The sequence below is a fragment of the Gadus morhua genome, chromosome 3 (genome assembly GCF_902167405.1).
Source record: "Gadus morhua chromosome 3, gadMor3.0, whole genome shotgun sequence".
Lineage (NCBI taxonomy): Eukaryota > Metazoa > Chordata > Actinopteri > Gadiformes > Gadidae > Gadus > Gadus morhua.
In genome coordinates this window covers 24,812,797-24,838,748 of record NC_044050.1, presented here as the reverse complement: position 1 = coordinate 24,838,748, position 25,952 = coordinate 24,812,797, and the positions used below count along the sequence as shown (strand labels likewise).

Below are 25,952 nucleotides of genomic sequence, written 5' to 3'. Positions count from 1 at the left end.
GGGAGGGGGGGAGGAGAGACTTGTCACCATTTATTGATACTTCCCCTTCACAAAAAAACGAAACGTTTGACTTTGCTCTCGTAGTGTAGGCCTGGAATTGTATCCAGCAATGTAAACATATCAGAGGTCTGTTAAACCTCTATCCAAAAACCCTTCAATTTAAAATACTCCCTAGCTATGTGGGGGGACGTGTGGCGTCTGGCCTTCAGGTGGAGTATGGGCATGTTGGAAGCACACTGGGTTGTTTGGGTCTGATTGCGGGCACCTGCTCGCAATCAGGCCATTCAGGGAGAGTGTATTTATGTGCCTGCTTCGTGTTGCATGACCAGCCGTTCGAAGCACTTCATTGAGATGGGAGTGAGTGCCACCGGACGGTAGTCATTGAAACAGGAGGGAGTCGATTTCTTCGGGATGATGGTGCTGGCTTTGAATCTGTGAGTTCCCTCGCACAGTCCCTCAACACACGACCAGGGATGTTATCATGACCAGTGGCTTTACGACCATTGATCCTGCGGGATGATCTCCTCACACTGTCTGGGGACAGCGTCAACACCAGGTCATCAGGAGGGGGAGGGGACTTTTGTAAAGGAGTGGTGTTCTGTGCAAGCGAACCGAGCGAAGAAGGAGTTCAGCTCGTTCAGCAGAGAGATGGTGCTATCACAGGTCCGCGTGGGGGCTTGTAGTCTGATCTGTAGCCCCTGCCACAGGCTCCGTGTGTCTCCGCTGTTGTTGAAGCGGGGGGAAATCTTCTTGGAGTACTGCCTCTTTGCCTCCCTGCTGCCGCGAGACAGGTTGGCCCTAGCTGTTCTCGGGCCCTCCACTTCTCCTGCTGTGAAGGCAGCGTTCCGAGCCTGCAGGAGCCTGTACACTTGACTTCCTCTGTCAGCCACGGCTTCTGATTGGTCCACACGGTGATGGTCTTCAGTTCTGTTACATCCTCAATGTAATTGGTGATGAAGGCAGTGTCACTGTATTCCTGGAGGTCAGTGGAGTCATTGTGGGTGGCAGGCAGCCTGCTTAAACTTATTCCAATCAGTGGTGTTGAAACAGTCCTTGAGTGCCTCTGCAGACTCTTCAGGCCACACACGTACCTGCTTGCAGGTACATATGACCCTCACCGGAGGCCATGCCTGCTGCTGGAGCTAAACTAGATTTAATCCAGAATACATTTTTATAAATGGGTTGGTGCAAACTGGGTCTGTCCTCCTGTTTAACACATTGAGGATCCACTTTGGGTTGTGGGGAAGAGATGGTAAATAGTTTTATATTAATGTCTAATATAATCGGGTAATTCCTTTTATTTGACAGGTAGGACCTAAAACACGTTTGCGTCACTTTGCTAGAGCAGCCCCGCCCACCCATCCTATAACGAAAGTGTGTGCGGATGTGAGGAGTTTTATCTGTGTGGAGCTGATCTGGACCACCGTTGATTTGGAGGATCGCTGCCGTAAGAGGGTAAGGCTTCCCGGACAAGTATAATGGTATAAAGTTTGTGCGCGTGTGTTTAATTTGTTTGGTTAGTTTCCGCGTCAGGGCTCAGATATTTTTGGAAAAACTTAAATAATGTTCTCAGAATCAACTAAAGTCAAAATGCGGGCCACATGATCTATAGACATCTCTGCTCTGAAATCTGGCATCGATGTTTGATAACCTATGTGTAAATCATCGAACATTATTCTATCAACCTATCAAAGCTTCAGAAGGTAGCAGAAACCTGTAACTTTCCATTCACATAGAGGGCACCTCCCAAAGAATAAAAGTTTGGTTTCGATATCTCCTTCCATGACGTCACAGTGTCAGCTACAGTAATTGCTCTTAATCTTAATGCACCACCTTACCAGCAGGTGGAACAACATCACACGGAATCTGCTATTAAACCCGTGCGTTGGGTGTCTGATTTTTAATATTTCAAAATATACAAAATATAATAATTGGATGCATTGGTTGGAAGTTTGCCTATGCCAACCGAGGCCACTGTCCAACACACATCATTTCTCAAAAGTCAGTTTTGATGGTGCATTTTGAAACTGTATTCTTTAGAAACATTGTTGATGATTACTATGATTGACATGTTTACTTCCGGTAAACCAGTTATAAGGCATACACATTCAATTGTATCATACCTATCTAAATAGCTGGTGTGTGGTGAGCGTTCTGGCGCCGATTGGCTGCCGTGCATCACCCAAATGGGTGCTACATACTGGTGGTGGTTAGTGAGGTCCCCCCCCCGCCCCCCTCCCCCTTAACTGTAGGCGTCTTTGAGTGTCTAGAAAAGCGCTAAATAAATTCAATGCATTAAATCAAACAATGTTTACTATGATGAATTCATTAGGCCATGGCCACCATGGTCGCCATATTGTCGGACCCGGTTATCGTTGCTTGCAACTATATTAATTATTCATATTCCGGATTGGTATTGTTTACAGCTGTTTACAGGAAATTGAACCTCAAACAGTTTGGCTGTGCAGGTTGCATAGAATAACACATAAACAGCATCTACCATTAAACCAGTGTATGTGTGTGGGTTTTTGATTTTCTCTGTTATGGATTACGGGAGCAAAAAAAATAAACTGCAGAAGAAAGACAGAAGCATAGTTGCGTCTAGGATTAATGACTACAACCATGACTACAACCAAGAACGTTTGCTCGAGCTGTCAACATCGTTCTGCGTGATCTTGACCTTGGACCATTCTTCCAAGTATGAGTATGAGCACCGAGCATGCAAAAGTCTGTTCTTTGCATTCTCGGTATTGAGACCATGGTGGTCAACCATGGTGTTAACATGGTGGTAACAGTGGATTTACTGATACTCTAACACCTAAACCTAACCGTAACCTGTAAACCTTACCATAACCATCACCATAACTAGGCTATAACATAAAACCAGATCAGCTGGACTAGGTCCAGAGAGGTGGAGGGTCAAGCTCCGCCCCTTTTGCTCCCCCTTTTTCCCCACACTCACTCATGGTTTCTATCGGCCTCTCTCCCTATCTGCCGTCAGGACGTTGACCTGCGTGTTCATTGCTACATCATGGAGGAGCATAAGATGGCCAACAGGGATCCCAAGATGGAGCAGCAGCGGGCCACCATGACGAGGAGAAGGAGGATGGCAATCATGCAGGGCAGGGTCATGCCTGGGGCAAGTTGCAAGTCCTCAACATCCTTAAGTCCAACCCCCAGCCAATTGCAGCATTCATCTGCAAATTAATATTCCTAAAAAATAGAGGAAGCACTAAAACACAATAACAAAAGTCGCATGTGTCCAGTATAGTAATACATTTGGATACTGGTTTAGAGTCACTGGGTCACACGACATGGAAACTATTGAAAATACTTATATGTGTATAATATTATTTTGGCCCAGGGCATGATGGCGGCCCACGGCGGAGGCAGCATGGTGGGGCAGACGGCGGGCCAGCAGCCCCCACAGCAGGCCCCGAGGATGCTGGTTCCTCAGCATCCCGGCGTCCGGCCACAAACCCCGCAGAGACCCGGCAACATCGCGCCCAACGCCCTCCAGGACCTCCTCCGCACGCTCAGGTCTCCCAGCTCACCCCAGCAGCAGCAGCAGGTCCTCAACATCCTCAAGTCCAACCCCCAGCTCATGGCGGCTTTCATCAAGCAGAGAACGGCCAAGTACCACGCCAACCAGCCCCTGCAGCCACAGCCAGTGGGGCAGCAGCAGCAGCAGCCGACAGGCTTACCGGCCCTGCAGGCCCTGGCCATGCAGAGAGTGGCGGTGCAAAGGCCTGGAATGCCCCTGCAACAAACACAGCAGCCCGCCAACCCAGGCATGACTGCATTGGGCCCCCAGGGGCCGCTGATAAACCCAGCTCACAACTCCAACGCCCAGATCCAGGAGCTCTACCGTCGGCAGCTCTTAAGGCATGTGCAGCAGCAGCAGCAGCAGCAGCAGGGAGTGATGCCTCAAGGCCACCCTGGCCAGTTCCCCCCGCAAGCCCAGGGCACGGCAGCCCCCTACTCCCAGCTCCGCATCCAGCAGCAGCAGCTGGCCATGCAGACAGGTTCAGGAGCAGCCACGGGAGCCATGGGCCAGCTCCCTCCCATGGCTCAGATCGGTCAGGCCGGTATCGGGATGGACTCCACCCAGAACTTGCTCCATCAGCGCCTGCTCCAGCAGCAGCAGCAGCAGCAGCAGCAGCTCCCCCAGCAGCAACAAGCCTTCCTCAAGCAGCAGATGGGCTCACCGAGCGCCATGAGCCCCCAGTCACACCTGCAGCCCCCACCTGCCCGGGCCGCCCGCCCTGGCCAATGCGCTCCGTAACCAGGTTCGATCCCCGGTGTCCGCCCAGTCCCCTTGTCCCGCCTCGCAACAGCCACCGCTACATTCCAGCCCCCTGCAGCAGCCCCAGCCCTCCCCCCAACACACGGGGTCCCCCCGGCCGGGCCTCGGAGGGCCCCTGGAGCCGGGACACGTGGGGGCCCCGGAGCAGAGCGCCATGCTGCCGCAGCTCAACACCCCCGCCCGGGGGGGGCTCGGCGGGGACTTGGGGTCGGGGGGAGACGCCACCGGGGACACTTTGGAGAAGTTTGTGGAGGGGTTGTAGCAGCACCGAGTTGTGTGCCATGTGTTCCCCGTCCTGCACCCCCGGACTCTCCGTCTGTCAGAGGGCTCTGTTCGTCTTTCTAAAGTTGAGAACTCTTTTTGTACTGACGTGTAAAAAGTTTAAACAGTTGTACACGGGATCAGTTTGGGGGGTGGGGGGGGGGGAGATGATGAGAAACCAATGTCAACATTTCTTAAAATGGTGAGGGATTTGCAAATGGGGTTCTTAAAGTCAGTTGAATCACAAAGAATATATATATTTTTGGTTGAGACCAAATGTGCTCGATATTAGTTCTATTTTGGTTTTGTTTTGGTATGCTTTCATGCCTTTCTCATTAATTTTTTTTAAGAAGAAAAAATGCGAAAACTGCAATTAATGTTATTCATACATTTTTATTTTGTACCTTTTGGGAAAAAAAGTCTACCGTTTTTGTGTTTAAAACTGTTGAATGATTTGTTTTTGTTATGGGCCAGGTTCTCTTTAAACTCATTCCTGGTCATTGCAGCCTTGTGTCTCTAGCTCTCTGCCGGACGACGCGTGGTGCAGGAAGGAAGAATTCCCCCTTTTCTCGTTGTGTCTGAGCAGCACTCGCTCATCATACTGAAATAGGAAACGGACAAAGTCAGTTTATTTTTTTTGTTACACAAGGACATGTATGCAGGCGCACATGATGACACTGACGCAGACTCAAAGCCCCGACACGGTGATGCCACTTCGCAAGCTGAAAACAAACTGATAGTCGTCGGCAGCTTGGGGAGAAGATCATTCATTGTGTGGGTGAACACGATTGCTTTAATGTGGGGGCGTGGGGGGGAACGTGCGTTGTTTTGTTTTTTTTGTCACTAAAATGTAAATTGTAAAGAGCTCGAAAAAAAGACCAGGCCTCTAAGCTGAGATGGAATGGCTGTTTGACAGTGTCCCGATTAGTTATCACACCAAGATGTGAGCGGGTTTGGAGATGAACGCGGACAACCGGAAAGTTATCAACCCTTATTCCTCTCCCACGAAAAACTTGAATTGGGGGATAATCTTTTTCTCCTATTGTAAATCATGCAAGTTATTAAGCAAAATACTATAAATATAAGGAAGAGAATGAAATCACTGTATAGACTGGTTAAAGACTAATTTCTTACTTGTATACCATATTGTTAAATAAACTGTGCAACAGAAAAAACAACTTGTAAGTAAGCAGCTTTAACTAAACGGTCTGCTATGGGTTCCTTGGCGTTTGAGCCGTAGGTACATTATACTGGCCAGAGCGCATTCTTGTTCAGATGGGGTCAAATGCTTGAGTTGAACACCTTTATCTTTATATCTGCATGATCAGATAACGTTTGAGTGGCGAATAGAAACGATAAGGCTTATAATGTGGTGGAGAGCTGTGCCGCATGGACCCCTCAGTCGACTGATTAAGCAAACTACAGATCTTGTGAGATAAAGACTGCATATTCGGTAACCCCGAGTGACAGTCGAACCCCTGAGTTAATTATAAAACAGTGGAGGAAAAATGTATTGCATTCTAATCGTTTATATCTAACCAGGTAGCTGACCCAAACTCGTCAATAATACATCCTTAATAATAACTCCAATGAAATAGAACGGGTCCCCTCGAAATGAATGCGATGACTTACGTTGACTACGGTTCAAGTCCTAACCTTAAACAATGACAGCTGCCGTTCTTCCTGTCCATGTGCCCCTACAAGGCCAAGTTTATTGGTCGTAGGGTGGCGTTGAAAAATACGTCCATGAAGTTCATGAATTATTTGGTTTCCCACGAGGTTCCTTCGCCTGTCACGAAAAAACCAGGGTCTTAGATAACCTAAAACTTCAAAGTCAAAGTCAGTAATTTTATGTCAATTAAGCAATATGTAAAACAGGACATACTGAGGATCGAAATTACGATACTCTCCCACCCCATTGGTGCAAAATACATCAAATAAATAAATGTTTAAAAATATAGTACATACAGGACAGACACTAGCCTGGTATTGGTGCAAAGTGCAAAAAAAAGAAAGTCTTGCAAATTACAGATTTCAGTGTTGATGGGGGGGGGGGGGGGCAGAGTCCATGGCTTTTAGTGAGGAGGCGGAAGGGGAAGGGGAGGGAGTTGAGCATTCTGACAGCCTGGTGCATGAAGCTGTTTTTCAGTCCGGTGGTCCTGGCCCGGAGAATCCGCAGCCTCCTCTCTGAGGGCAGCAGGTTGAAGAAGCCTTGCGACGGGTGGGTGGGATCACCTGCACTAACGAGGGCTTTGCGGGTGAGGCGGGTGCTGTATACGTCCTCAAGGGAGGGGAGAGTGGCACCAATGATCACCTCGGCCGCTCTCACGATGCACTGGAGGGACCTGCGGCAGGATGAGGTGCAGGACCCGTACCCCACCGTGACGCGGCTGGTTAGGATGCTCTCGACAGTGCCTCTGTAAAAAGTGCACATGATGGGGTCAGAACAGTCTCATTAATAATGAATGCACAGAGAAGGATTCACAAATGTATTTTGTGATTTATATATAAATTACTCTCTTCCCACAAATACATTTCAATGCACACATAAATGGATATCGTTATGTATAAATGTAAAATAAATCCATAAACAAAAATAAGTTTCACAAACACATTTCTGATCCACACACAAATGTACCTTGTTGTAAATAAATGTAATATTTTAAAATGTAATATAATATTTTTTTCTTCCTGCTAATCTTTTGGAGAGAGAGGTCATGTTTCCCGAAGCTCCGCTGGGCATTGGAAAGAACTACTTAATTCTACTTTATCTTATTTTATTTACCTAACAGTATATAGTTTGTTTCCGTCGTCCTCAATCGCTCGATTCAACAATACATTTTGGCACTTTTTACTCCCGGATCAGACCGCAGAAAAAGCCTTGGACTTTCCTATCGCCAACATGCCTCTGTATTCGGATATCTCCAAACTGAAACAGACATTGGCTTTAATTGAAACGAGACTAGCAGCAGTAGAAAAATGCAAAGGACTATCACAGGATACAGTGCCGATGGGTGAGTTCGCTGAGCTCACTCAGATACAGCAAGATGATCAAAGCTACACTGTATCCTTCCCGAAGCTGGACATGAGAGAGACAGTTCCAGCTGCGTCTCACTGGAACAGAGTCGGCGCTAAGCCAAAGCAACATACCAAAGTAAATCAACAAGTTCACTCAACACCAAATGCTAAGCTACCCAAAGCTAAAGTTATCAGCCGGATTAGCCCGTTACTCAAATCAACCCTGCCACTGAAGAACCGGTTCCTGCCACTTCAAGAGTCCACGAACGCGCCTGCCACCGATGCACCCCTGAGCCCCGAGATGCGTCCGGACGGACAGTGCGGACAGAAACGGAACAACCAGTCGCCACGGAGGCGGGCTGCGCATGTGTCTGCCACCGTCCAACAAGGGCCCATCTCAGAGAAAGCAGATGAACCAGACACTCTGATTATAGGAGACTCAACTATCAAGGATATAACCGGTAAGAAGATCAAAACATGCATCTTCCCATATGGAATGGTTAGTAATATCAACCATAAACTAGCCAAAATCATATTGGAAAACCCCAAAATCTCACAGATTGTTGTGCATGCAGGATTTAATGATATTCAAAGAGAACAGTCAGAACTTCTGAAGAGGGATTACACTGATCTATTGGATACACTGGACAAAATACACATCAAGTCTTCCATCAGTGGACCCATACCAACTGTTGACAGGGGAATAAACAGATTCAGTCGTCTACTTGCACTGAATACATGGCTTTCCAGAGTCTGCAATGAAAGAGGAAGGGACTTTATTGACAATTTCAACTTATTCTGGGGGCGCAAATATCTTTTCAGAGCAGATGGCCTACACCCAAACAGGTTAGGCTCAAAACTGTTGAGTGACAATCTACTCTTCTCGCTTTACGCACAGGCCACAATCTTGCCATGGTCTGACGCACAGGCCACAATCAGAGCACAGGTTGAGAAGAAGCGAGACTACAGCCTCCCCCACACAACTACTCTGCCACTATCGGACACACAGATAGCAGACAGCCCACAGACCTTGAAGAGAGACAACAGCCCGCCCGACGCCATCAACACTGTGCCCTCCCCCATCGCTGATGCTGGCTTGGCGAGGAACGGCCACCCCCCTCCTCTGCATTCCCCCATCGATGATGACCTCCAGCCTCATCTCTCCCATAGCCACAACAACAACTCCAGCTCCGATGTCTCCCTTTGCGATTTTCCAGCCGAATTTAAGAAATGGAACATGCTGGCATCAAACTTGCATCTGTGTCAATGATAGCATCGCCACGTCATGGCCGCAGGCTGCTAACACTGCTAACACCCAGGAGGACGGCGCCCCGCCCCCGCCCCGATAGTAGTCCTGAGTATTACTGAGACAAAAAAGGGTTCAGCCGTAGACACAGTATAAAGGAAGTTTCTCATAATCTGCTGAACCCAAGGTTGCCTACGTCAAAGCAGGGCAACTTTCGCATTCATGCTGTCACCACTAAGAGAGTAAACAAAGGGAAACTTAGACACACTGCTAACCTCACAAATCTCATATCTATTGCCTCCAAACCAAAAACAACCTTAAAGCCTATCAACAGCACCATCAGGATGGCTCTACTTAATGTGAGGTCTCTTAATAACAAATCATTTTTAGTTAATGATTTTATTAACACTTCCAAACTGGATTTTATGTTTTTAACTGAAACATGGCTGGAACAAAATAACAGTGCAACCGTTCTGATAGAGACAGCTCCTCCCGACTATAACTTTTTTGATGCATGTAGATCTGGAAAAAGAGGTGGAGGGGTTGCTGCTATATTTAAAAATGTATTTCAGGGGAAACAGATGTTATTTGGGGATTTTCCATCGTTCGAATACCTTAGTGCTGTATTGAAATGCTCCCCCAGAGTTCTCCTATTAATTATTTACAGGCCACCCACATATTCTGCAAATTTTTTCGATGAATTCACAGAATTATTGTCTAGCATCTCCACAGAATTTGACTGTCTAGTTATAACTGGTGACTTCAATTTTCATACTGATGATTTGAATGACAAGTGTGCAAAAAAACTTTTTACCATTTTGGACACATTTGAACTGTCTCAACATGTGAAAGAGGCTACTCATTGCAAGGGGCACACTCTAGACCTGGTTATCACAAAGGGCCTCAATGTTTCTGATCTCTCTGTGACTGATCCTTCCTTGTCTGACCACTTTTGTGTTTTCTTTAACATATCTTTTATTCCCGACATACAGACAAAATCAAACACCGTCAAAAAACGGTATATCAATGAAGATTCTAATGTACTTTTTAAAAAGGCCATCTCCTTGCTACCACCTCTAAACCCATGTACTGCTGATGATCTTGTAGAAAACTTTAATTTGAAAATTTTGAAAGTCATAGATGTCATTGCACCTTATAAGGTTAAAACGATTTCTGGAAAGCAAAAGGCACCCTGGAGAAAAGCTGCTTCTGTAACAGCACAGAAAAAGGAATGCAGGAAGGTTGAACGCATCTGGCGTAAAACAAAACTTCATATTCACCATGATATCTATAAAGAGAGCCTCCGTGCCTACAATTTAGACTTAAAAAATGCTAGAGAAACATTTTTCTCCAATATCATTAAAACCAACACTAATAATGCAAAAACCCTATTTGCAACTGTTGACAGACTGACCAACCCCCCAACAGAAATTCCACCTGGTCTCCATTCCACGCAGAAATGCAATGAGTTTGCAGCTTTTTATATTGATAAAATTGAAGGTATCAGACGCGCCATCAATATCTCCACGTCAAACAAAAATGTTGGACTACCACCCTGTTCAGGCAAAAATTACGTGGCAAGGATGGCATGCTTTAATGTTATAGACTCTCAAAATCTTGTGGAAACTGTGACACAACTAAAGCCATCCACCTGTTGCCTTGATACTATACCTACCAACCTCTTTAAGAATGTTTTCGACTGCCTAGCAGTAGACATATTGCAGATAGTTAACAACTCTCTCCAGTCAGGCAAGTTCACAAAAGCTTTGAAAACTGCAGTTATTAAACCCCTTTTAAAAAAGCGGAGCCTAGATGCCTCTATTATTAACAACTACAGACCAATATCAAATCTACCCTTCATAAGTAAAATCATTGAGAAAGTTGTCCTCCAGCAACTAAATCACTTCCTGGCATCAACTGGTTGCTATGACACCTTCCAATCAGGATTTCGACCCCTGCACAGCACTGAGACCGCCCTTATTAAAGTTGTAAACGACATCCGTCTTAACACAGACTCTGGCAAAACCTCAATACTAATGCTACTTGACCTCAGTGCTGCATTCGACACTGTAGACCATACATTACTTCTGGAAAGGTTAGAAAACTGGGTGGGGCTTTCAGGCACTGTCTTAAATTGGTTCAGGTCCTACCTACAAAATAGGAACTACTTTGTTTCCATTGGCGACTTTGTATCAGAATCAACCAACGTGACATGTGGAGTCCCACAAGGTTCGATCTTAGGACCCTCTTTATTCAACATCTACATGCTCCCACTAGGGCAAATCATGCAAAATAACAATATTGACCATCATTGCTATGCTGATGACACGCAAATCTATGTATCGCTATCACCAAATGACTATCGGCCCATAGATCTGCTGTGCCAGTGCATTGAGCAAGTGAAGGAATGGATGTGGCGAAATTTCCTTCAACTAAATGAGGACAAAACAGAGATAATTGTATTTGGTCCTAAAACGGAAAGGCTTAAAGTAACCCAACACCTTCACTCTCTGTCCCTGAAAACCTCAATCAAAGCCAGAAATCTAGGGGTTATCATGGATTCAGATTTACATTTTGACAGTCACATCAAATCAGTTACAAAATCGGCATATTATCACCTTAAAAATGTAGCAAGACTTAGAGGGCTCATGTCCACCGAAGACTTACAAAAACTTGTACATGCCTTTATCACTAGTAAGCTTGATTACTGCAATGGTCTCCTCACAGGTCTTCCAAAACAAACTCTGAGGAAGCTTCAGCTTGTTCAGAATGCTGCTGCTAGAGTTCTAACAAAGACCAAAAGATTTGATCATATTACACCAATTCTGAAATCGTTACATTGGCTTCCTGTAGGTCAGAGAATTGATTTTAAAATCATGTTGCTAACCTATAAATCCCTACATGGTTTAGGCCCAAAATATTTAACTGATATGCTTCCACTACATCAGCCTTCTAGACCACTAAGATCCTCTGAGACCAATCTGTTAATTATCCCCAGAGTAAACACAAAACATGGGAAAGCAGGATTTAGTTACTATGCAACAAATAGCTGGAATAAACTCCCAGAGGATTTAAGACTTGCCCCAACTCTGAGCACCTTTAAAACAAGACTGAAGACTTTTATGTTTGCTATAGCTTTCTGCTAAAATCTTAAATACATTGCACTTTCTAAAAAGCTTTTTTTAACTTTGCCTTTATTTTCTATTTTAATACTAAAATGCCTTTTTCTATATTAACCATTTCTTTGCATATGTTTTTCTTTTACTTATCTATTATTTTATTTTATTGTATGACAATGTTTATATGTGAAGCACTTTGAGTCTGCCTTGTGTATGAAAAGTGCTATATAAATAAAGTTGCCTTGCCTTGCCTTGCCTAATATAAATCCATAAATATATTAATTTAAAATATATTCGCAATTTTCATCACAATGTATTTGGATGTTGTAACATTTATATACAAACTGTTAAACTTTTTTTTCATTTGTGAACTTACTTGCATTTGTGTGGGAACTGGTCTGTATTTATGTGTGGATTTTTTAGACTCTCCTGACGTCGCTAGATTCACAAATGCATTTTTTTCAACAAGGAAGTCTCTGTAGCCAATCAGATGCCTCCCTCGTTTTCAGCCAATCACGTGACTGCTGTGACTGGGTTTTTACGTCGGTGCCGTTTACTACTTTAACGGCACCGATAATCCCAAAACCCAGTCGAAACTAGATGGAAAAAGTGTGTAGCTAAACGTGACGCAGCATTTACTTCTTCACCACCTAGAGATTTTTATGCACGATCATTCAAAAAACCATGTTCTTTCCGATAGAGTAGACATTTGACAGAGAACCGGGAGGCTCGGAGGCTGGACTCAGAGGTCGGAACTGCAGCCATGTGATTGGCTGAAAACGAGGGAGGCATCTGATTGGCTACAGAGAGTTCCTTGTTGAAAAAAATGCATTTGTGAATCTAGCGACGTCAGGGCCCTGTACCACGAAGCTCGCTTAGAGGGTTAGCGAGGTATGTTGAGCTCCAAGCCTGGCTTAGTTGTACCACGAAAGTCGATCTCTTTTAGCGTCGTTGTATCACCATGGTGACTTATGCTCGCAACCAAACCTGGTCGGGAGCAGTTTTTCGGCTTAGTCTAGCCGGAGATCGGCTACTTAAATCGGCGTGCGCAGCTTCCTAGCCCCTCCTCTGACAATGGCGTCACCATTTGTGGGTGTTCCCGTGGACCCCGGCGCATTTCTCGTACAGGCGTCTCTCCGGAGACAAGGGTTTTACGGGACAGAACCGATCCCTTGGCATTGTCTGACGATATTCAGATTTCAGACTTTATTGTCATTGTGCAAACAACGAAATTGGGGTTCTTCATGAGAGATACAGATTCTCATCAGAGGGTGTTCGTTATTTGATCGTCCTTTTGGACCTTATGTAGACAATGATTACTGTTGCGCATTGTGTCTCAGTGACGGAGTGCTAGAGTGGAGGTAGCGCGTCAGTCTTGAATTTCTGCGCGGGGGGTTCGACTCCCAAGTGACGCGAATTTATGTGAAGCTTAAAAAAGTCCTAATTCTCATGCATATGGAATACTTATTCACTAAAGCTTATGGAATTATATTTTTGTGCTTATTTCGAACTTCAACCCATATTTTCAAGGCCGTGCTGGCACCACATCTATGGGGGTAAAATGCATGATGATAGACCGGCGAATTTGAACCCCAGTCGCTGGCTGTCGGGTCTTATACTAATCCACTACGTTACAGCCGCTACCTCTCAGCAGTCGAAAACATGCTATACATTTCTTAAATAGGGTGTATTTAAAGTGAATTCCCTAAATGATAGAATAAGGCAGGATGGAAGTTGCTTATGCATTTTTAAATCATCATCATTCTATTTGGATTAATGGCGAACAATTCTGCATTTGGCATAGTTATTTTACAGACAATATGCAGAATCTTTTCACTTATACGCATATAGACTGCTTGATCTATCGTAAAGGTGAGAAAAATGACGCAAAAAACGCCCCTTTCACTTGAACGCGCACTGAACCTAAAGCGGAAAACCTGGTTCAACTAATTGAATCTAAAGTGAGCTTCGTGGTACCATTTAACTCTGATTGCGAGTTGCGGCTCTGTCGAGCCAGGTTTTCCCAAGAAAGCCTGGGTATGTTCAGCGAGCTTCGTGGTATAGGGCACTGGAGAGTCTCAAAAATCCACACATAAATACAGACCAGTTCACGCACAAATGCAAATAAGTTCACAAATGAAAAACGTCTTGTAAATACAAGTTTAACAGTTTGTATATAAATGTAACAACATCCAAATACATTGTGATGAAAATTGCAAATATTTTTTAAATTAATATATTTATGGATTTATATTACATTTATTTAAAACAAGGTACATTTGTGTATGGACCAGAAATGTGTTTGTGAAACTTATTTTTGTTTATGGATTTATTTTACATTTATACATACCGATATCCATTTATGTGTGCATTGAAATGTATTTCTGAGAAGAGAGTAATTTATATATAAATCAGAAAACACATTTGTGAATCCTTCTCTGTGCATTCATTATTAATGAGACTGTTCTGACCCCATAGGGGCGGGGCTTTAGCTCTCCTCAGTTTCCTGAGAAAGTAAAGGCGCTGTTGAGCCTTCTTGGCTAGCGATGCGATGTTGGTGGTCCAGGAAAGGTCTTCTGTGACGTGCACACCAAGAAACCTGGTGCTGCTCACCCTCTTCACTGACTGCAGCACCGTCAATGGTCAGAGGAGCATGCTGGGTGCGCTTTTTCCTCTAGTCTACTACACTCCCTTTTATCTTCTTCCACCTCGCGCCTGTGGTGTGATTCATCCACGTTGCGGATGAGACCCACCACAGTTGTGTCACCCGCGAACTTCACAAACAGGTTGGAAGTTTTGTGATGGAGTGCAGTCGTGGGTCAGCAGGTTGAAGTGGAGGGGGCTTAGTACACAACCTTGGGGATGCCCCGTATTCAGTGTGATGGTGCTGGATGTGTTTCTGCCGACCCTAACAGCCTGTGGTCTTCCAGTCAGGAAGTCCAACAGCCAGTTGAACCGTGAGGTGTTCAGCCTTATTTGTGAATAAGTTGTTGGGGGATGATGGTGTAGAATGCTGAGCTAAAATCGATGAACAGCATTCTAACATAGGGGTCTTTTGTGTCCAGGTGTGTGAGAGCTGCGTGGAAGGCAGTGGAGATGGCGTCATCGGTCGACCGTTTTGACCGATATGCAAACTGGAAGGGGTACAGGGAGGGGGGGAGGAGAGACTTGTCACCATTTATTGATACTTCCCCTTCACAAAAAAACGAAACGTTTGACTTTGCTCTCGTAGTGTAGGCCTGGAATTGTATCCAGCAATGTAAACATATCAGAGGTCTGTTAAACCTCTATCCAAAAACCCTTCAATTTAAAATACTCCCTAGCTATGTGGGGGGACGTGTGGCGTCTGGCCTGCAGGTGGAGTATGGGCATGTTGGAAGCACACTGGGTTGTTTGGGTCTGATTGCGGGCACCTGCTCGCAATCAGGCCATTCAGGGAGAGTGTATTTATGTGCCTGCTTCGTGTTGCATGACCAGCCGTTCGAAGCACTTCATTGAGATGGGAGTGAGTGCCACCGGACGGTAGTCATTGAAACAGGAGGGAGTCGATTTCATCGGGATGATGGTGCTGGCTTTGAATCTGTGAGTTCCCTCGCACAGTCCCTCAACACACGACCAGGGATGTTATCATGACCAGTGGCTTTACGACCATTGATCCTGCGAGATGATCTCCTCACACTGTCTGGGGACAGCGTCAACACCAGGTCATCAGGAGGGGGAGGGGACTTTTGTAAAGGAGTGGTGTTCTGTGCGAGCGAACCGAGCGAAGAAGGAGTTCAGCTCGTTCAGCAGAGAGATGGTGCTATCACAGGTCCGCGTGGGGGCTTGTAGTCTGATCTGTAGCCCCTGCCACAGGCTCCGTGTGTCTCCGCTGTTGTTGAAGCGGGGGGAAATCTTCTTGGAGTACTGCCTCTTTGCCTCCCTGCTGCTGCGAGACAGGTTGGCCCTAGCTGTTCTCGGGCCCTCCACTTCTCCTGCTGTGAAGGCAGCGTTCCGAGCCTGCAGGAGCCTGTACACTTGACTTCCTCTGTCAGCCACGGCTTCTGATTGGTCCACACGGTGATGGTCTTCAGTTCTGTTACATCCTCAATGTAATTGGTGATGAAGGCAGTGTCACTGTATTCCTGGAGGTCAGTGGAGTCATTGTGGGTGGCAGGCAGCCTGCTTAAACTTATTCCAATCAGTGGTGTTGAAACAGTCCTTGAGTGCCTCTGCAGACTCTTCAGGCCACACACGTACCTGCTTGCAGGTACATATGACCCTCACCGGAGGCCATGCCTGCTGCTGGAGCTAAACTAGATTTAATCCAGAATGCATTTTTATAAATGGGTTGGTGCAAACTGGGTCTGTCCTGCTGTTTAACACATTGAGGATCCACTTTGGGTTGTGGGGAAGAGTTTGTAAATAGTTTTATATTAATGTCTAATATAATCGGGCAATTCCTTTTATTTGACAGGTAGGACCTAAAACACGTTTGCATCACTTTGCTAGAGCAGCCCCGCCCACCCATCCTATAACGAAAGTGTGTGCGGATGTGTGGAGTTTAATCTGTGTGGAGCTGATCTGGACCACCGTTGATTTGGAGGATCGCTGCCGTAAGAGGGTAAGGCTTCCCGGACAAGTATAATAGTATAACGTTTGTGAGCGTATGTTAATTTTTTTTGGTTAGTTTCCTCGTCAGGGCTCAGATATTTTCGGAAAAACTTAAATAATGTTCTCAGAATCAACTAAAGTCAAAATGCGGGCCACATGATCTATAGACTTCTCTGCTCTGAAATCTGGCAACGGTGTTTGATAACCTATATGTAAATCATCGAACATTATTCTATCAACCTATCAAAGCTTCAGAAGGTAGCAGAAACCTGAAACTTTCCATTCACATAGAGGGCACCTCCCAAACAATAACAGGTTGGTTTCGATATCTCATTCCATGAAGTCTGTCAGTTACAGTAATTACTCTTAAGCGTAATGCATCACTTTACCAGCAGATGGCACAACATCGTGTGTGTGTGTGTGTGTGTGTGTGTGTGTGTGTGTGTGTGTGTGTGTGTCAAAAAAACGAACTTTTGAAGAAAGACAGAAGCATAGTTGCGTCTAGGAGTAATGACTACAACCAAGACTCTGTGCTGTGCGCAATACCAGCAAAAACATCTTCTCAAACTGTCAACATCGTTCTGCGTGCTCGTGACCTCGCAAGTTCCTTCTTACAAGTATGAACAGCAACTACGTTCTCCCCAAGACCACAAGTCTGTTCTTTGCATTCTCGGTATTGAGACCATGGTGGTCAACCATGGTGTTCGAATTCCATCAGAAACAGTGGATTCACTGATACTCTAACCCCTAAACCTAACCGTAACCTGTAAACCTTACCATAACCCTCACCATAAATAGGTTGATTGGGAATAACCTAAAACCCAATCAGCTGGACTAGGTCCAGAGAGGTGGAGGGTCAATAGAAAGTCACCCCCCTTTTCCCCACATTAACACACATTAATTAATTATCATGGTTTCTATCGGCCTCTCTCCCTCTCTGTCGTCAGAACGTTGACCTGCGTGTTTACTGCTCGATCATGGAGGAGCACAAGATGGCCAATAGTGACGATGTGGCCGCCAAGAGCCCCCAGGAGAGCCGGCGTCTGAGCATCCAGCGCTGCATCGAGGACCTGGTGCACGCCTGCCAGTGTCGCAACGCCAACTGCTCGCTGCCGTCCTGCCAGAAGATGAAGAGGGTGGTGCAGCACACCAAGGTCTGCAAGCACAAGACCAACAGCGGCTGCCCCGTGTGCAAGCAGCTGATCGCCCTGTGCTGCTACCACGCCAAGCACTGCCAGGAGAACAAGTGTCCCGTCCCCTTCTGCCTCAACATCAAGCACAAGCTGCGGCAGCAGCAGCAGCTGCAGCACCGGCTGCGGCAGGCACGGTTGCTGAGGTGGAGGATGGCCGCCATGCAGGGCCGGGTCATGCAGAACTCCCAACACCCTCCCGCAGCCTAACACCCCTCAGACGCCCCAGCAACCGCCCTCCAGCCAGCCCCCAGACCCCCAGTGCAGCGGCGCTCGTGTCCCCTTCTTTCCCCAACACACAATGGGTCTTTCCCCAAGACCCATTGTTTGGCGTTGTTTTGCCCTGTGTTAGGATTGGTTCCCGTGGATTTGGGTTGGGATTGGTGTCTGTTGCTTTACTTCACTCCCACACAGTTCTTTCCCTCCATATCTACCACTCATGCAACGCATTACACGCCCGCTGTCATTCACATATTGCTTCTGTTATCCATTCATTTCTAAAATAAAATCGGATACTTTTTTGTCTGTCTCTAAGCCGGATGGTCTCCCTCTATTGCGGTGGTTTCACTAGGTTGTAACCGTACTGTTAAATCCGAAGGCTTCAGAATGAGTCCCTCCCCATCAGTAGGAGACTTTCAGAATTTAAAACTTCAGTATCAGTGTAACTGTTACTGCGACTGTTGGACACCAACTAGCGCAGCACGATCGGCTGGTTGGCGTGAGTGGGAGGGAGGCCCAATGTATGATTATTTTAAACAAAGAGGCGCCCGCCTGCTTCAACATATTTTATTTGATATCAATTGTATATACAAATGTACAGTATTTCAATGTATTGATAACATTGAATTTACTATCGATCAGCATGGACTACAGATATGTACAGGTCATTTGAAGAAAAGAGTCGGTTGAAATGATACACAGTGAGCTTTAAATAGACTGTGTGCAATAAAGAAGCTAAGGGCAGACCTCCTCCCACATGTCCCAGAGAGCATATAGTTACCTTGTTTAATGCAGAGACGGAGCACAGAAAACAAGTCACTTGCACAAAAGGATTTACAGTAGAATCCCTAAAAACACAGATTATATTAAAAAAAAAGTGAGCAGGTAAAGACAGGCGCGGAGCCGGGGGATGGCTTTCGGGACTGATACCCCGAATCTCACTTCTGAAGGCCCGGATATTTTTTAAGCTTCTTCATTGCCATCTAGTGGTAAGGACATGCAACAGCATGGATAATACTTTGCTACAAAATCATGGGCCTATTGTTGGCTATGCACAGTGGGAATACCACTTCTAAAATACAAGAAAGCAAACAAACGAACAATCCATCTCTGCAATCCTACTTTGAAACTACTCAAAGTAAGTCTCAATTTTGCCATTGTAGTTTACATAACAATCTCTAGAAGTCAATAGTTAAGTGGTTATTGTTGCTTTCCATTAAATAGTATTGTATTTAGCAGGCCTTGCAACTAAAAATGTAGACTATGAATTAGAAGGGGTTTACGATTTGCCAATGTCCGGCAGGTCACCCTAAAATGGACTAGAATGCAGGAAATCGCATCTTAGAATTTCAAAAATGTCTGGGGGAGAACCATAGATATATCTATTAACTAGATGCCTCGTCCGCGCTGCTGGCCAATGGAGTCGAACGTCACCACTGGCGGCCATCTTACCACAGTAAGCTGCTCACCCATAACATTGTGTTGGTAGTGATTCATGTACTTTTTAAACAACCATAACTTGCTCAATTTTCAACCAATTTTCAAACGGTTTGGTTTGTTATAATCGTCAGAGATGTAGTTATTACACTGCATACTTTTGATAGAATAATGAAAAATATAATAAGGTTCTAAAATATGTACAATGTCATAACCACGTTAATAACGTTTGTAATAAACCAAACCGTTTGTAAATCGGTTGAAAATTGAGCAAGTTATGGTTGTTTAAAAAGTACATGAATGACTACCAACAATGTTATGGCTGAGCAGCTTACTGTGGTAAGATGGCCGCCAGTGTTGACGTTCTAGACTGCGCCGTAGGGCATCTAGTTAATATATATATATATGGGGAGAACCCCCAGAACCCACTCAAGGCAAAGCCCCGGATGTACACAAAGTCTAGCTCCGCCCCTGGGTAAAGAGAGTCCTATAACGAAGCTGTGCGGATGTGTGGAGTTTAATCTGTGTGGAGCTGATCTCGACCCAGCGTTGATTTGGAGCTGCCGAAAGAGGGTAAGACTTCCTGGACAAGTATAAAAGTATAACGCGGGTGTGTGTGTGTGTGTGTGTGTGTGTGTGTGTGTGTGTGTGTGTGTGTGTGTGTGTGTGTGTGTGTGTGTGTGTGTGTGTGTGTGTGTGTGTGTGTGTGTGTGTGTGTGTGTGTGTGTGTGTGTGTGTGTGTGTGTGTGTGTGTGTGTGTGTTGCGGGCCACATGATCTAGGCCTATAGACTTGTCTGATCTTAAAGGCACCCAGTGCAACTTTATGTGAACATTCAATGAAAAATAAACATTCAATTTCTAGTCTTTTTTACACGTAGTAAGTTTCAATAACTCCATACCATTACATATCGACATTCAAGGAGCAAAGATGAGACGTCGCTGTGTGGTGAGAACTGATAGAAAATCGTAAACAACAACAATCGCCGGTGGGGAGAAGCCATTTTTCCATTGACTGGAAGCCTGCTTTATTTATTGTAGGTTGCAAAGAATAAAGAAAATGGCGGCATTGTTGTTGTTATCGATTTTCTATCAGTTCTCACCACACAACGACGTCTCATCTTTGCTGCTTGAATGTCGGTATGTAATGGTATGGAGTTATTGAAACTTACTACGTGTAAAAAAGACTAGAAATTGAATGTTTATTTTTAAGCCTCGAAAGTTGCACTGGGTGCCTTTTAAATCTGGCAACAATTTTTGATAACACATACTTTGTTAATTATCGAACATTATTCTATCAACCTATCAATCTTCAGAAGGTAGCAGAAACTCATTCCATGACGTCACTGTGTCAGCTACAGTATTTGCTCTTAAGCTTAATGCACCGCCTTACCAGCAGGTGGCACAACATCACACATAAACGGAATCTGCTATTAAACCCGTGCGTTGGGTGTCTGTTTTTTAATATTTCAAAATATACAAAATATAATAATTGGATGCATTTGTTGGAAGTTTGCCTATGCCAACCGAGGCCACTCTCCAACACAAATCATTTCTCAAAAGTCAGTTTTGACGGTGCATTTTGAAACTGTAGAAACTTTAGAAACATTGTTGATGATTACTATGATTGACATGTTTACTTCCGGTAAACCAGTTATAAGGCATACATATTGTTGCATATTCTCGAAGAAAGTTGTCCAATCCCGGGTTGCTTTAACTCTCCATTTATTATAAAGTCGTCGACATGTTTCGGCATGGTAAGTGAAGCTATAGGAGGGAATTCTAGGAATTGGTAGAACACGTGTGAGAGATAATAACTCTGGCTACTACGGGACATGGGCAAAGGCCCATGTCCCTTCGCGGGTGTCGCTGAAAAACTCTGGGGCGTTCACTCGACGTCCTCCGTACAGGACGTCAAGTGGGTGTGGCCTATGCAGTGGGCGTGGCCTAGTGGGCGTGGCCGGGGTGACGTTATGGCTTCGGCTTCTTCACTTAATTAAAGGTGAAGAGGGAGCAGCCTTCAATAACGTCATGCTCCCCTTGTGGCTATGTGAGGGTAACGCAGCTTATATGTTTGGTCCTACTTCCTAGTGGACAAGTGAGGGAAGCTTAGATTCTTAAAATACGTAACAATCCCTCCTTGGTCATCTTAGATGACCATACAATAATATTTTAAATCATAAACACCATTTACCACACCGAAAATATAGTCAAATTAGGATCAATCATCAACACCATCAACCGGAGTGGAAACAACTCTTGAAGAGAGAAAAAACCACTACGCGTCCCCATAACACTGAAACGGTATTCACATTGTGGGTCTCATTAGAAATACAGGTCATTATTTAACAATACTACAATGAACATAAATCTTGTTATCATACAATCACATGGCCAAACAGCACACAAACAAAACTATTCATAGAAATCCTGAGCTAATACTTTTGGTCATGTGCTACAAGGTCATACAATTTTCATCATGTGCAAAAGTAAAGTAAAAATTGGTAGTCATAATACAATTTTAAAAAATTCAAGATTATTGATAGCCTAGCATGGATTCGGGTGGTTCAGGTGATCTTCGTGCATTGGTTCGCTGTTGCATGTGGGTGGTTTGGGCATGGATTCTGTCGCCGTCGGGCCTGTAGTTCATGAACCCAAGACTCGTCCCTCCTTGTCAAGGGCTCAACTCAGAGAGGTTACTCCTACATCATGGGAGCCTCCAAACAGGTTCTCCGTCGTCGTCGTGTCAGCAACAGGTGGCCTGTAAACAACCGTCTCAAAGATCAACAGTACCATTATCAATGCAGCGATTCAGAAATAACGGGTTGCACTCGCAACCAAGCAATACTACCAAATAATAAACATAGTCTGGTATGGTTGTTTTAAAATGTGTTATTCAAGTAAATCCGGGATATTGATTATCTTAAATACAGTCGATTCTACTAGAATAGTATAGGTGTTGACTATTCTACATATTACAGCTGGATAGGGTCGGGCCCCTCAGGTAATGTAAGCCTGAATGGCACTTGGCACTTCTGTAGTGCCCACTGCTGTGGTGATCAGCAGATGCAGTAGCCCTCGTGCGCAGGGAATACAACGGCAGCCGGTGACAATTAACACGGTCTCTGCATTTATTCCCGCGACGGGCACTTACTGGATTCTGCCTTTCCACCTCCCAGACATATTCTCCATCCATCCAGTGAAAGGGTCATTAATGCCGGAGTTCTCTGCCAATTCTAACCTGAGGGATTGTAATCATACCAGCGCCCTGGCCACCAACCCATCCGGTGCGATTCAAATCCTGCTGTTATTTGATCTCCTCATGTGACTGTTAGTCCTTGCTCGGCGGTGGTAGTTTGTAGGCTCCGGGTGTGTCTGCATCTGGTTCTGGAACTTTTTGCTTCTATTGCAGAAATACACACTCATGTACAGCAGTTAGTTGTTCAAAAACATATTTCCATGAATTCTAATTAGGGGTCCAAGCCAACAGGTTGGATCCCTATTGTTTTTGTAAGGATTTTTAGGGGTCCAAGCCAACAGGTTGGATCCCTATTGTTTTTGTAAGGATTATTAGGGGTCCAAGCCAACAGGTTGGATCCCTATTGTTTTTGTAAGGATTATTATTATTATTCCGACGTGCTAATCCTAAAAGTGTGCCCACAGCCCAAACCGTAAATGGTGCCGACACGCCAATTGCATGACTAGATCCAGGTCCCTGAGTTCTAAGCAGACGACAAAATCCAGACACGCCGAACACTAGGTGGCGCTATACCAAGGGAAAACGCGTTTGGGGCTATAACTCCCACACCGAACCTCCCACAGTCAAAAACTTGTACCCACATATTCACTGGAGTCTGCTGCATCTTTTGGCATAGGCCACGCCCATTTGCGTCTAGAATTTTTTTTCGCAAAATCGCGAAAACCGCAAAACTGTATTTTCGCTACTCCTCCCACATTTCTTGACCAATTGACACCAAACTTTGCACACGACATCTTCAGACGCACACGCAAAGAATGCACGAAACACTTTTTTGATGCGACCTTTGACGACGAAACGGTAGCATTTTGAATATTGGTTTATGAGCTTAATTTGATGTGGAAAATCAAAAATCCAAAGAAATCCAAAATTAGACATCGGAACGAGTCCAAATTGTACACACATGTTGGTGCTAACCTTAACGGCGTTCGATAAAAAATTCGGAAAATTACGCCCTCAGGGGGCGCAATAAACGAGGAAATTGTATATCTTCTAATTGGCCAAAGGAATGTTCTTCAAACTCAAGGGAAACCATCAAGGGGCAAACCCGAGCCTATATAGAAAATATGGCCAAGAATTATTAATGTGGGCGGGAGTTATTTGGCAAAGGAAAATTGTCTTTGGAAAATTTCGCCACAGGGCGGCGCCAAAAAACGACGACATTGTCTATCTCCTATTTGGCCAATGGAATGTTCTGAAAACGCGTTTTAGGCTATAACTCCCACACCGAAGCTCCCACAGTCAAAACCTTTATATCCACATGTTGTTCACGGTAGCGTTTTGAATACTTGCTTCGCGTTGTGCCGGCGAAATGCACATTTCTTGTCGCGTTGTGCCGGCGAAATGCACACTTCTTGGACCCCTGCATAACTGCTTGCAGTTCTAGTTAGGGGTCCAAGCCAACAGGTTGGATCCCTATTGTTTTTGTAAGGATTTTTCTTCCTATTATTAGGGGTCCAAGCCAACAGGTTGGATCCCTATTGTTTTTGTAAGGATTTTTCTTATTATTCCAGCAGCTAAAAGTGGTACTACAGCCCAAACCGTAAATGGTGCACACACGCCAATTACATGACTAGATCCAGGTCCGTGAGGTGACGGCAGACGACAAAAACCAGACACGCCGGCCACTAGGTGGCGCTATACCAAGGAATACGCGTTTGGGGCTATAACTCCCACACCGAAACTCCCACATTCAAAAACTTGTACACACAGATGCACTGGAGTCTGCTGCATCTTTTGGCCTAGGCCACGCCCATTTGCGTCTAGAATTTTTTTTCGCAAAATCGCGAAAACCGTAAAACTGTTTTTTCCCTACTCCTCCCACATTTCTCGCCCGATCAACACCAAACTTTGCACACAACATCGTCAGACGCACACGCAAAGAATGCATGAAACACTTTTTTGATCCGTCCTTCGACGACGAAACGGTAGCGTTTTGAATATTGGTTTATTAGCTGAATTAGACGTGGAATATCAAAAATCCAAAGAAATCCAAAATTAGACATCGGATCGAGTCCAAATTTTACACACATGTTGGTGTTAATCTTAATGTCGTTCGATAAAAATTTCGGAAAAATTCGCCATTAGGGGGCGCAATAAACGAGGAAATTGTATATCTTCTACAAAATTTCGCCGCGAAAACGCTACCCTGACTTCTTGCTACTCCTACCACAGTCAAATCCTTTGTATCCACAGGTTCAGGGTAGCGTTTCGAACACATGCTTCACGTTGTGCCGGCAAAACGCACATTTCTTGTCGCGTTGTGCCGGCGAAATGCACACTTCTTGGACCCCTGCATAACTGCTTGCAGTTCTAGTTAGGGGTCCAAGCCAACAGGTTGGATCCCTATTGTTTTTGTAAGGATTATTATTATTAGGGGTCCAAGCCAACAGGTTGGATCCCTATTGTTTTTGTAAGGATTTTTTTTATTATTATTATTATTCCCCCCTAGAAGTGGGCCCACAGCCCAAACCGTAAATGGTGACGACACGCCAATTGCATGAATAGATCCAGGTCCCTGAGTTCTAGGCAGACGACAAAATCCAGACACGCCGGCCGCTAGGTGGCGCTATACCAAGGAATACGCGTTTGGGGCTATAACTCCCACACCGAACCTCCCACATTCAAAACCTTGTACACACATATTCACTGGAGTCTGCTGCATCTTTTGGCATAGGCCACGCCCATTTGCGTCTGGATTTTTTTTTCGCAAAATCGCGAAAACCGCAAAACTGTTTTTTCCCTAGTCCTCCCACATTTCTTGACCAATCGACACCAAACTTTGCACACGACATCTTCAGACGCACACGCAAAGAATGCTTGAAACACTTTTTTGATCCGTCTTTCGATAACGAAACGGTAGCGTTTTGAATATTGGTTTATTAGCTAAATTAGACGTGGAAAATTAAAAATCCAAAAAAATACAAAATTAGACATCGGATCGAGTCCAAATTCTACACACATGTTGGTGCTAACCTTAATGACGTTCGATAAAAATTTCGGAAAATTTCGCCATTAGGGGGCGCAATAAACGAGGAAATTGTATATCTTCTAATTGGCCAAAGGAATGTTCTTCAAACTCAAGGGAAACCATCAAGGGGCAAACCCGAGTCTATATAGAAAATATGGCCAAGAATTATTTGTATGGGCGGGAGTTATTTGGCAAAGGAAAATTGTCTTTGGAAAATTTCGCCACAGGGCGGCGCCAAAAAACGACGACATTGTCTATCTCCTATTTGGCCAATGGAATGTTCTGAAAACGCGTTTTAGGCTATAACTCCCACACCGAAGCTCCCACAGTCAAAACCT

At 44.9% G+C, this 25,952-nt stretch overlaps 1 protein-coding gene across 1 annotated transcript in view; it reads left to right on the top strand.

Annotated features, from left to right (window-relative positions):
- Window positions 1-352: 352 nt before the first annotated feature.
- The window catches only part of LOC115540343 (histone acetyltransferase p300), a 51,173-nt gene continuing 25,573 nt past the window's right edge, over window positions 353-25,952 (top strand). The window contains exons 1-3 of the mRNA XM_030351523.1: window positions 353-434; window positions 1,309-1,455; window positions 16,407-16,553. The gene's annotated coding sequence lies outside the window, so the exon portion shown is untranslated. The remainder of the gene's footprint in view (window positions 435-1,308; window positions 1,456-16,406; window positions 16,554-25,952) is intronic.